Source organism: Mercenaria mercenaria, chromosome 1 (assembly GCF_021730395.1).
Source record: "Mercenaria mercenaria strain notata chromosome 1, MADL_Memer_1, whole genome shotgun sequence".
NCBI lineage: Eukaryota > Metazoa > Mollusca > Bivalvia > Venerida > Veneridae > Mercenaria > Mercenaria mercenaria.
Window position 1 is genome coordinate 46,139,957 of NC_069361.1, and position 13,054 is coordinate 46,153,010.

The 13,054-nt window shown below is 33.0% G+C and overlaps 2 long non-coding RNA genes across 2 annotated transcripts; one reads left to right on the forward strand and one right to left on the reverse strand.

Moving 5' to 3' along the window:
- Nucleotides 1-240: 240 nt before the first annotated feature.
- On the reverse strand, nt 241-2,606 carry LOC128557885 (uncharacterized). Its single transcript, XR_008371464.1, has 2 exons — nt 1,864-2,606; nt 241-1,649 (listed from the first exon to the last, which is right to left on the reverse strand). It is a non-coding gene; the product is annotated as an uncharacterized LOC128557885 (long non-coding RNA).
- A 1,605-nt stretch (nt 2,607-4,211) lies between these two features.
- On the forward strand, nt 4,212-9,175 carry LOC128557884 (uncharacterized). Its single transcript, XR_008371463.1, has 3 exons — nt 4,212-4,358; nt 7,281-7,347; nt 8,599-9,175. It is a non-coding gene; the product is annotated as an uncharacterized LOC128557884 (long non-coding RNA).
- Nucleotides 9,176-13,054: the final 3,879 nt, after the last annotated feature.

The following is a 13,054-nucleotide window of genomic DNA, read 5'->3' on the forward strand; positions in this document are numbered from 1 at the left end:
GATGATTCACCACTATACTATAAAGTAGACATTTTAAAGTTTAAATGTAGTTTATTAAAACATGTTTGTTTTTTTTCCATAGCCTATGTATTGTAATCCTTTTCAGGTTCTGTTGTTTTAATCCTTACTAATATATCCAATTGTTTTTCAAGAATCAAACAGCTAATAGAATCAGTAATACTGTTTGAAATAATATCGTTGTAGCGTAGCCGCCGTATAAATTAAAGTCGAGAACCAGTCTATAGTTTCTATAATTTTATTGCATATGTTTTCTATTTATTTCTTCAACATTTACGACAAAGATTAACCATGTTCAATATAACAATTTTAACATAAACATCTTCCGTGCGACGGACCACTCTCATGACTGCTCCGAAGAGCCATGTCACCGGCTCAACGTCCGATCGAAAACTCCTTCTTGTAACGCTAAGTCACTGGCCTTATATACTATTTGGCCAGCTCCTCATTACGAGCTAATTTTATCATAATTAATACATATATACAAAACATGTCAATCATCCTGTCTAAAGTTACTATTATTAGAAATTATTTTATATAACTGACCTTCTGTGACCATAAAAGACACCTTACTAGTGAATCAGCATTCCGAGCATTTTTCTCGGCTTTTTAATTAATTTGTTTATCTTTTCTTTCTCCCGCCTGTCAAAATATATGATAACATGTCTTTTATGGTCCTTTAATTAGTAAACATGACAGTTGACAACTGTGGGTCATACATCTGAATGCTTTCTGCGCATTTAAAATAAAAACAACAAAATTATAAGAATAATCTAATAATTTTGTTACAATCGTATATATGTACTATAGTAAGCTTATACAGTGTTGGGGGCCGTTGCCGAGTGGTTAAGGTCGTTGACTTCAAATCACTTACCACAGCCTCAGTCAGGCCGTCGAATTCTTCATGTGAGGAAGCCATCTAGCCGGTATACGGAAGGTTGGTGGTTCTACCAAGGTGACCACCCGTGATGAAATAATGCACGGAAGGGCACCTGTTGTCTTTCTCCAAAGCTGTAAAGTCGCTGTATGACCTAAAATTGTGTCGGTGCGACGTAAAATTCCACATACAAACTTATACAGTGTCATCTCTGTATTTAAGATCTCTCGGGTTGTTGTTTCCTAGGAAGCAGTTCTTTGAAATTGTGAAGACCCAAAAGGTAGAAAAGCACAGGTTTCACAACACGACATAAAGGAACATGTTGCAAGCTCGATTTGGTTAAGCCTGTTCATAGACAGTTAATGAAAATACAAGGAGCCGTCCATGCCACTTATACATGTTGCAAGTACAAAAATACAGTTTTAAGGCATCCACAAATGTATTCTTACGACGGTGTACATCAAATGAAGTCACTGACACGGTGTAAATTTCGGTGTCATTTCTAATGTCTCTAACTGTTATTTTGTCTGCCTTTTGCAGGCGGAGGGATTAAAAACGTACTCCAGACCGATCAACTATGACATATTTAGAGGCCGACAGGGCTAAACATACAATGTAGTTAAAACCGTTTAACGACTTCTTCTACCGAGCCGCTTGATATAACATCATCGGACCTTGTCTGTCGCATCCTTTTATAGGCCTTCCTCATGCGTGTTTAAATAGTTTCACTTGATCTTGTTATGAGTTGTCTGGGCTAAAAAAAGAAAATAATCCTTCAAACGACGTCTCATTTACTAGCGTTTCTTGCATACCAGACGGGGATTTCTTGTATCTTTACCGGTGCTGGAAAAATCCATCTTACACCCCGGACTCTCGTGCTGTAAATGACGTATAACGAACTACATATATGTAGAAGATTTATGTAGTAATTTATATTTTATTTCAAAAACGGAATAAAAATTCAATACCTTGACAGTTCCTATTGGTCCCTGATAGTATATTTCTCGATTCAAATCACGTTATTTTATCAAAAATTCATAACGTTATGCTGTAACTGATAAAACCAAACCGGAACTAAACATTGTTGTTTGTTTTGAAGCGTCATGACGTCTTTCCTGTTTACGCACGTTGGTTTCCCGCGCTTTGTTTTAATACACTGCCATAAGAAATAGTTCTGAAAAGAAAGCCGTTTGATTGATTTTATTTTTATTATTATTTCTTGAAATCGGCATGCAAGAAAAAGATTCTGTCTCTGGTTATAGGTGCAGATGGAAATATCCGGCTCTCGGGTAACTGTTTAGGCGGTAACTCGGCTGGGAGCCTCGTTACCGCCTAAACAGTTACCCTCGAGGCCGGATATTTCCATCTACACCTACACCCAGTGAAAGAATCTTATAGTCTTCATCGAACTTAGTCGGTAGCGTTCTTTTATGGACCTTTAACGTTTGATCAATTAATATCCGCTTGACTCCTTGTTGGGGCCGACAGAACAGAAAGCAACCTGTAAATGGCTTCTTCCCATGAACCTATTGATAGATTTGCAAATATTCAGCACAATTTTAAAATGTAAACAAAAGTTTTATAGTTTCAAACACAAATATCATAAATACGGACAATCCCTACAAAACTGGAAAGTATGTAAGCGATAAAACTGAGGGTATTTCCAGATTTCCTTATCAACCAATAACATTGGATACACAAAATATGTTAGAGGTAGGTTTACGAATTGGTTTGATAAACATGTTTGCTTTAATAATAAGCTGTATAACTTCTAGGATGAGAAAAATTTCTGTTTGTACGAAACATCTTAAGTAACATACTAATTTTTTTTTATTTCGTCCATCTTAATTAGCTTGCGATAGAATGCCCGTGACGTGAAAATCGGAACAAGTAGTTTCCTCGAATGGCGCTCAGCATTACTTTAGAGGATTGTTCTAGGAGTGGTAGGCCCGTATCAGATCACGTGTCAAAGGAAACATATTCTAGTGAGGCAGCACCATGAAGCTGGGTAATGTGCACACAACTACAATAAGCCATTTTCGTTAACACGGCTAAATACGTGTCGAAAAATACGTTTAGCCTAAACAGACACACATGCACACAATCGCTCTCCCACCCTTCCACCCACACACATCGACTACTTATTTATATGTCGTATTTTTAGTTTTGTAAAGAATTTTATGTTTATTTTGTGTGACAATTCTTAATCTTTTGTTTCACTTACCACTAAAATAAAACGGTATCCAAACGTCAAAGGAAAACGTGATATATTTTGAAAAAAATTCTCCCTGGTTATTGAGTCATTTATTAATTAAAAAGTAATATCAATCTTTTTTCCCTAAAATATAAGATTCCTTTTGTGGAAGTTTTTTCCATATATAATGCATTGTTAAGTGTTTCACTGCGTTCTCCTCATTGTACCAATATTAACTCTTCCACATAAAACAGGAAAGGCATGTAACTTTGTTGTCAAAGTCAATAACTAAAAGCGATATAATTTTATTATCTTCTTTCTAATTTTAGACTGACTTTGCCCAGTATAGTAGTGTACATGTACTGTATATAATGCCCTCTTTTCACATTAATCAGCGAATTAAAAAGAAATATTGACCTTTTCATCTAAAATATAAAATTCCTTTTGTTAAAGTTTTTTCCATGTATTATGCATCATCAAGAGTTTCTCTGCGTCCTCAAGTGTTTCATTGCGTCCTCCTCATTATATGAATATTAAAACAGGACATGGATGTAACTTTGTTTTCAAAGTCAGTAGCAAAAAGCACTATACTATATTATTTAAGTCTCTTTCTTTCTAGTTTTAGACTGACTTTGCCCAACATTATATTATGTACTGTATACCATGCCATCTTTTCTCACTACAACAGCGAACAGAAATATCATTGTAAAAGTGATTATCCGTAAACCACAATTAGTTTCTTTACCAGTTACAGGTATGTTACCCATCTATATTTGTAGTGATTCAAACCCGATAACTTGATGTTGTTGACAAACAAAATCTGTCAAAATAATAAAAATGAACTGCCTTATATAGAGCTTAAGAATAAGAGACCTTTATATTTATTTACAATAGATATTAAAATTTGTAAATTGATTTTATCATGAACATGCTACCACTTGAACATAATATGGGTAAAATCAGTTTTATCTATATTTCAAATATTAAACACTGACGATTTAAAATTAAACTAGTATAATAAACTATTGATATACTTTGTGAACGTGTGCCAATACCCTGATTTCGAAATCACACAATACAGTGCATACCACCTTTCCGTTGGTGCATTTCAAAATATGTAGTGAACATTTAGATAAAAAAAAAGAAAGCTCTAAAGTTTTATCAAATACCCAAAATAGAGTGGTCTGCTTAAATTGTTCGAAATGGGATCACGAATTGGTTTAATACACTTGTTCGTTTTTATAACAGTTATTGCACTATTACTACAATGTATGTAATATTTAAAGAAGATATTAAATTTAAAATGGCATTCGTTGATTATTATTAATTTGTGTGTAATAAAACGTTCACACTGAGGCCGGTTTGTAACGTCTACTGGTATAACATGCTTTACGTGTGACTATCCAACCTGTATATCGATATTGTATTCTTGTATGATGCCGTCATTCGTAATGAGGGTTATACCGTGTTGGTGTGTTTGTTTTTTGTATATTTTGAGGTTTAAATTCGGAATTTAGAAAATTGTGTCCGACCCCGAACTGGGATTGAAAATTCATTTTTTACCAATGGCATGCCATGTCAAGACGATGGCTAAATGCGACAACCATACCCGTATGTCAAAGATCAATTTCCAACTTAAGATATCATGGTTGGTCTATTATTCTGTAGCGCTATTTATATGTGTGATTACAGTTGTTCACGTACGGCCCAGAACATTTTCATGCATGACGAGATTTTGAAATATCTAGCAAATTTGAAAACCGTATTAAAATGAAAGGTCTCGTGTGAGACCCAGGTCCCCTGCTGAATTGTTTAACACAGACTTTAAGGTTATTCTATAGCTTTTTGTTCAAACTTTAACAGTGATATTCAAGGATTTGGTAATGAAAATAATACGCGGACAAATTTTTCAGGATAATTGTTTAATACACTGTTATTACTTATTTAATCATTATTATAACCCACATGGTGTAAGGCAGTTAAGTACACTATAAGTGATATAAGATATGTATTAGTTATCGTCCGCGTCTAACTTAATAAACACTACCCGGTTGAATAATCATGTTAAAGTGGTATGTTTTAAAAACAAAATATACATTTTTATGTTTTGTTTACATATATTTAAAGCAATTTACGTTTTTCCTTCCTTCTCATTTGATATTCAATGATTTGGCTTTCTTATCATCCAAAAGCAACAAAGATTAAATTAATACTTAATAATATTTGAATGTAATTTTTATATACATTTATTTCCATTTTGTGTTGTTTTTGCTTCCTTCTCGTTCACAAATTAAAGCTCTGACACCAATCTCTCACCCGCCAGTGAAGGTTGGAAACCTCGCTTTGATGTGTAGAAATTGAGGAAGCAATCCAGTTGGCCGGTCATTCTATGCAGGTGCTCATCTACCCCAATTTCACGAAAATACTTGCGTTAGTTAATTTACTTAAGTATCTTAATTGCTTAAGAAAAGAATTAACATTCTTAAGTCAATTTAAAAAACGTAGAGCCTGGAATCTTGAAAAGTCGCTAACTGACCTAAATGTTATTGTTGTGATTCTGCGACTACCTCCTCACCTCCACCCCCCCCCCCCCCCCCCCCCCCGCCCGAAAAAAAATGAAACAAATCATGAAGGAATTATAACTCTTTGCTGTCTTTATTGATAAACTAGTATACAATGTACCTCTCTCCTGAAATGATTGTAGAGAAAATAATTGATAACTGAAACATACACTTAACCATCACAGGCATTCAATATTGTATACATGTATATTTTTGTTAACGTGTTTCATATTATATGGGTAAATACCCCAGTTTTACAATGTAAACATACAGACAATCCCCCATTTAGCAAAATTAACGGTATTTCTTGGTATTTCAAAATCTTAAGACTTCAAATAAAGTGAAAAATATGTGGTTTTGATATTTTCGTAGACAGTATTGCTTAAGATCGTTAAAGATAAAATCATAAATTGGTTTAAAAACGTTTTTGGTTGCGGGTTTATCCCTCTACCAAAGTTAAGTGTATTTCTGACAATCATGTAGCATCTTTATTTGATTCCAAATCACATCCAAAGGATGTTCTTGTGCTACACAAAATAGTCCCATTCATGAACAATGCGGATGAATTATCAATGATCAAGCAGTTCTTATTCATCCTCTATCCCTTCACACTGGCCATTTAGATTATATAAGATCTGTCAATGATAAGGTATTCCAGTCCATGGTTACATCACTGACTTCCAGTTGTCAATTAAGATAAGTTCATGTAAGGTCAGGCAAAGTTTATCTTAGATATGAGGCACATTAGTATTTGTTTGTTATACATGTACAATTGTAGATTGGCATTTAAAATGAAAATTAATCTAGCATAATCTATATAATTTCGCGAATATTAAACGTCGCGAACTTTCTCAAAATTAAAAATTCGCGAAATTTTGACCCAGCGAAAATATGTGCTTTTACAGTAGGACAATGTAAAATGACTGAACTTAAAATTGGTACACCGCTGATAATTATAAATGTGACTTTTACACAATTTTTAATAGTAATTATAAAAGATCAATACAAGAATATATCTCCATACGGATATTTTTTGAAGTATAAGGCACATGAATTACTCGTAGATGTATATTGTTGATTGTTTGTTTTGTTTTTGTTGCTGCTTTTTTTCTGATAAAAGAAATTTGGCATTTTTAGCATACATCAAAACGTCGTTTTATGTTGTTAAAATTATAGATCTAGACATGATGCATTCATATCTATTAGTTATACCACATATGTCTAAGACCTTATAGATAAAAATATGAAAAAACAACTTTACAAATGTTTTTAATTTACCTTTTCTTCCAATACACTGCATGGGTCCGACCAATATTGAGCGCTGATCATGACAAAAGTGACCCTAGCAAACTAATGTGTTCTATGTTGGCCAATAATTAAATATGAAGGTGAAAGAAATTCGAGATATCCGTCTTTACGAGACAAAAAAAAAGACAAGCATGTGTGCAGCATGGCCTCATGACACGACAAATTAGATCCATGTCGCGTTTCGAACACGATGTTGCGGAGCAATAACTGACCTTAACAAATATATTATATTGTTTCCTCGATTTTCTATGAAAAATGAAAAATAGTTCTACATATTATGATAATTAATTTAACCATTTATTGTGATTTATTTCCAATTCAGAATACCAAGTTGAAGGTCGCGGAGGTCGTGGTGGGGGTCGATACAGAGGAGGGGGCGGATATAGAGCGTATGTATTTCGTACTGTAACTCATCCCAGCGTCATCAGTTGACTGTAAAATTGTCAAAGATATTGATTTCAGATTAATTAGATTGAAGTGTAATAAATTATCACCAGAGAAGAATAAAATCGTACATTTAAACATTGTCTGAGTTGATATTTCGTTTAAACTAATTTTTAGGAAGAACTCGTCGTCTTAGGCAATTAATCAGTACAAAAACTATTAAACATAAAATCAAATGATAAACCTCAAATTTCTGACACATTTCTATTCCCCATTCTTTTGAATGAAAATATTTTCATCAGTCACAAGCTGTAGTAGTCAACGATGGTTTGCAGACGTTTAGAAATACATACAATTATTGAAATGAATATCAATTGTTATGCTACAGCATCTAAAGTTAACAAAGTCAATTTTGAATTTTATCGAAAAACTCTATTCTCTTGGTTCTCTAATATCGTATGTAAAATAGAAAGGATTGCTGATTTTTTTCGCGTCATTTAATTTTTTTATGTTTTACGAGTAGTAACAAACAATGGAAATGATTTAAAAACGTGGGTTTATCTAAATCTGAACGATAAACCGTCAGATATAAGTCTTTTAAACAAGTTCTTTTTTTTTTTTTTTTAAAAAGAAGTCATTTCTGAGACCGATCAATCAAGTTGCAATCTACGTGAAATTTTATTCTACTTTTTGTATCACTTACAGTTATACCATGCTATGTAAATACAGCTTACATCTTAAAGATACATAAAACAAGACATGAAATCAATATCAATGTTGTAAAATCCTGTGCGGAATGTTAAAGGTTAAAGCAAATTCAAACATGGACTATATTCTTCAGTGATAAAAGAATTTTTATGTCAAAAAGTTAAGAAAGTGAAAATGTTTGTTTTTAAAAGTTTTGAAACTTAAAACCGTCAGATACAAGTCTTTTGAACAATTTTTTTTTAAAGTTTCTGAAACTGATCAGCCACGTAGCAATCTACGTGAAATATTTTATTCTATTTTTTGTCACTTGCGGAATGTTGAGCATGTACATAAAGGTCTATGCCTGTTTAAACATAGAGTATATCCTTCAGTGATATAACAATCAATATGTCAAAAAGTTCAAAACGTGATAATTTGAGTAAAACTTTCTAAAAGTTTTGAGAATTGACTTCAGTCTGAATTGTTTATCAAAATAAAACGTTTACATCTTTCTTGATAAATTTTATTTAAACACGTGAACACGAAAAAGACATTCTTATATTTTTCAGTTCTGGTGGCAGTTCAGGTGGAGGAGGCCCATGGTGGATGTATGTGGCCATATTTGGAGGAATATTCGCGCTAGTAGCGGGCATTTTTATTGTCATATATATCTACAAGAAATGTCAATAGCTCAAATCTAATGACGCAGTAATACATACATAGAGTTCTAAACGACAAACTGGTACTCTGCCTGTTAATAACTGTCGCAATAACTGAGTTTCGTGTCATTAGTCGTGCATAGTTCTTCGTGAAATCATGCATCATACTTCATACTTGTTGCGTTTTTCATATCATGTTTGTGTATGTTAACCAATATAAAGACATTTTAGTGTCTCAAGAAAGCTGAAAAACAGACTCAATCAAACCAATCCTGCTTTTATTCTTCTTGGTTGCCAAAAGGTCTTTTTACAGATTTCATTACATATTGATCTAATCATATTTCATGTTTAGGCTGGCGATTTATTCGCCAGAATATTATAACCATAAATCGAGATTCCACAAAGTTCAACAAAAGTTTAAAGGTGCTGAGACTGACAACACAAAATATAATTTCATCCGCAATTCAAATAGTTCGCCACGTTGATCAGTTTTGCCATAAAGTTGTATAAAGATTGTTAAACTTACCTGTTTCAATAAATCTATTTGCTTTAACATGTTATAATAATGTTTCATTTTTCAAACGGTAAATACTTTAAAAATAATATTAGAAAATATTACATAATGATGGTAAATTAATTTGCCCCTATGAATGAAATGTCTGTATGAATGGAACTTTTTCGTAATTCAACACTTGACCGTTTCGTTATAGATTATGACCCCGGTCTGTAAATAGCTGATTAAACAAACGCTGGTTCCGAGAAACAATTGTCGATATGAGTTATACTGCGCATTATTCGACGTCCTCACATAACATGGAAAATAAGAAATATGAAATATCAATTAAAATGAACTTATAGTGATATGAGTTACGTCAGGTCTTATATTTAGGGCTAAAGTTATAAGAATCTATTCTTTCAGATCATTTGCTATAGGTACTAAAGGACGTAATCGTTGCGAGGAATTGCCACAGTAACGTGAAAAGAAACAAATGACCAATTTTACTATAACGCGGGTACTGGTATGAAGATCGAGCACTGTTCTCGTACTGAGAACTTCCTCCATAACCAATGTAAGAATAGCATTAAACTATATATACCTTAAGATGGTCACCAATGGTGATGTTACATTCACTTATAAATAAAGTCATTTGATCTATGTGACGATGCTTCGTGTGAACATCATTATGACAGACACTGGGGATTGCGAGAGTCCTAGTTACTTCAAAGCATTGGACGTCAATTAAAATATGATTAAACAATACCTTAAAGATAGAATATTAGTTTATACAGATTATTTGACAGCATAGGAATTACTAGTTCATTAAATTACTGCAATATACCAAAACTTTCAAAAGCATCAACATTCGACTGTCAAATATTTGTTGACCAGCGAATCCAAATAATTGGAAATAACTTCTTTTCAGTGATTCCACCATACGTTAATTGTGCGATTAAGTGTACTCAACTGGTAAATAATCTACGAAGTCGGCATTCACAAATATTGTAGTGTAAAAGTTACGGGCTGATATTTGCTGTCCGTAGCCTGGTAGTTCCGTAGCTAATTGTAACTCCATTTTTTGCTGTCCGTAGTCTGGTAGTTCCGTAGCTAATTGTAACTCCATTTTTAAACAGATTTTCTCCTCTGAATCAACTGCTATTTATAAACTGCATTCATATTTTCGTGAAAAGTTTCTGATGTAATACCAATTGTGGATATGAAACAGTGTATAGTAAACAGTTGATTATGCTATATTAGATGTGTGTTTATGATTTAGTAAATAAATACGCGCTACGGAAACAGAATATCATATGCTTACTGTGATAAACTAAACAATATTATGTGTACAGAATCACTTAAAGTTTCATTTAAAAATTAAATGACCTACGTAACACAACCCGAAAAAAGATAAAAACAAAAACAAAAAAACATAACACGGGTATTTACTCACATTTTCCACTACAACTTCACACAATATACAAGCTTATATTAAATAATCAAACTTGATTTCGAAAAGAATTTTGAGCTATTTAGTGTCATACATAGTAAATCACATACTGTAACTGTTTACTTTTTATGGTTATTAGTATATTTCTCCATTAAAAAGTACTGAATTTTATTTTGCTTCAGCATAACGCTTCAGAAGTGGATAGTTTAGTTTCACATACATAAAAAATAATATACATCTATGGAAAGCTCTTCACTTGAACTTTTACATGCAATTATTAGCAGATGCAATTATCAGTGTAGCTGTATCTTAAGCAAATTTCAGTGAATAAGGCATAACATGACACTCATTGAAAATCCCTACCAGAGTTGTCAGCCGAACTGTCGTAAATCAGCCGCCATATACATAACCCATTTACAACTAAAAGCAGAAGCTTGGGAAAAGGACCCATTCCAACAAAGGTACATACCGCCTCAGTGTCGCTAAATATTACATGTAACCGAATTAAAAAGCAAGGACATGCCCTTGGCCCATATCAAAACATCATCAAAACAATTTACATTAGTCATATTTTTCTTCTTTAAAATATCGGACGTTCATTTGGTATGAGCAACAAAAGGAAAGGCACCAAAGTTACGACAACACTGTTTAGTGATGACGGTTCGCTGTTTGACAACGTTTGCGTTCCTTAGATGACTTCGCAGATGATCCGTCTGGTGAACAGCCGGAATGGCCGGGAAGCTGATTTAAATGTTAAACGCAACAAAATATGTGCAATTTATAATATAACCTAGTTTACAAACTAGGAAAGAAAATATATTGTAAATATAAGAAATGAATTGTTTTCGGACTTATAGGATCGGCAAATCAGACGTGAATCACTAGTGTGATTTCCTATCGCATGCACTTCGAACAAAATCATTTCTTACATGCTTCTTTCATTTTCAGAAGTATAAAGCATACATTGATAATACGATATAGCAACCAATCTTCAGCAACGGAAAATAATTAAATTATATGGAATCAATAAATAGAAAAAAATTGTAAGAATCGAAATTAGTATCACTTTTAAGGACGATTATTGTTCCTTGAGAAGGAACACTTAGAATTGGTAAGTCACACTTGAGTGAGCAATTGACCTCGCAAGTTGTTGTCATTACAATATGGCCTGTCAAACTCCTTAGTAGTAACCTGTGACCTTAAAATTATTTTTTCTAATTGAGGCGACTCTCTGGCTGAACGCTCTCAGCGGGTTTTATATTACTAATTCTGAGGATGGACTAATGGCGGTGTTGAAACATGCTAAACATCTTGTTTGTCACAATGGTTAACATACGTCGTTACCTTCGAATGCATGATCAATATGTGAACACAAACTCCATTGCAATCCTCTCAATGTGCGCAACAAAATCACGCATCGGATGTTCGGATGTCACACTCAAGAGATTTACGTAGAGTGTTAGCACGTCAAATCTCTACATTAGGAAGTTGAACAGAAAAAAAATATAGCTAATATATGTCAGTAAGGTAGAATGGTTTTGTCCTGGCGGCCAATCCTTGGGTTCCACACACTGATGACCAATTTTTAATTAATATTGATATTTATTAAATATTAAACATTAATTTTAACAGACTCATTCAAACAGAGTATGCTATTATTCTTCTTGCATTCTTTGCTTTCAAAGGATCTTTTTACAGATTCTATTTAAAACAGACATTGCAACCAAAATTTTACAAGATAATTTGATATATTAATATAGATGTACCCTAGAAGGAACTTTTGCTAGTATAATATTACTTGTTTTTATTTTTTTTATTCATTCAATTTTTTTTTTGAATTGTTAAAAATGTTAAAAATAGTCAAATTGTTCTTACAAAATTTGATCTGCTACCTTTTAAAGGCAAAGAAAATCTCTTATATAAGTGACCCCACCCCCCAAATGCTAGACATCTTAATCCCCAATAATAGGATCCGGTCTGGTCCAGTCTGATAAGGGTCCATAAAACCCCTGTAAACTTGACATGAAGTCCATGTCAGAGGATCATATATTTTATTAATATGTAAAGATAATTGGTTATTTCCAGTGTTTTGCATTTTATTGTCATATACAATGAGTGAAATGCAGTTTTTTATTCAGGATATACACAAAATTATTTTAGTTGATAATATACTACTTGTAATTGCTCAGTCATGTTGAGTTATGTCCTGACCAATGAAATTATAACTCTTACATCAAGGCATTATTATTCTCACCCTTATAGAAAACGTTCACCTTGATTTAATTTAGAAATAATAAGTTCTTAAACGAGGTTTATCGTAGAATAACCCGAGTTTTTAGTTCTTTTGCGTAGAAATATATCACGAAGGCCGTAGGCCTGAGTGATATATTGTTTTGCATAAAAACGAAAAATCTCGAGTT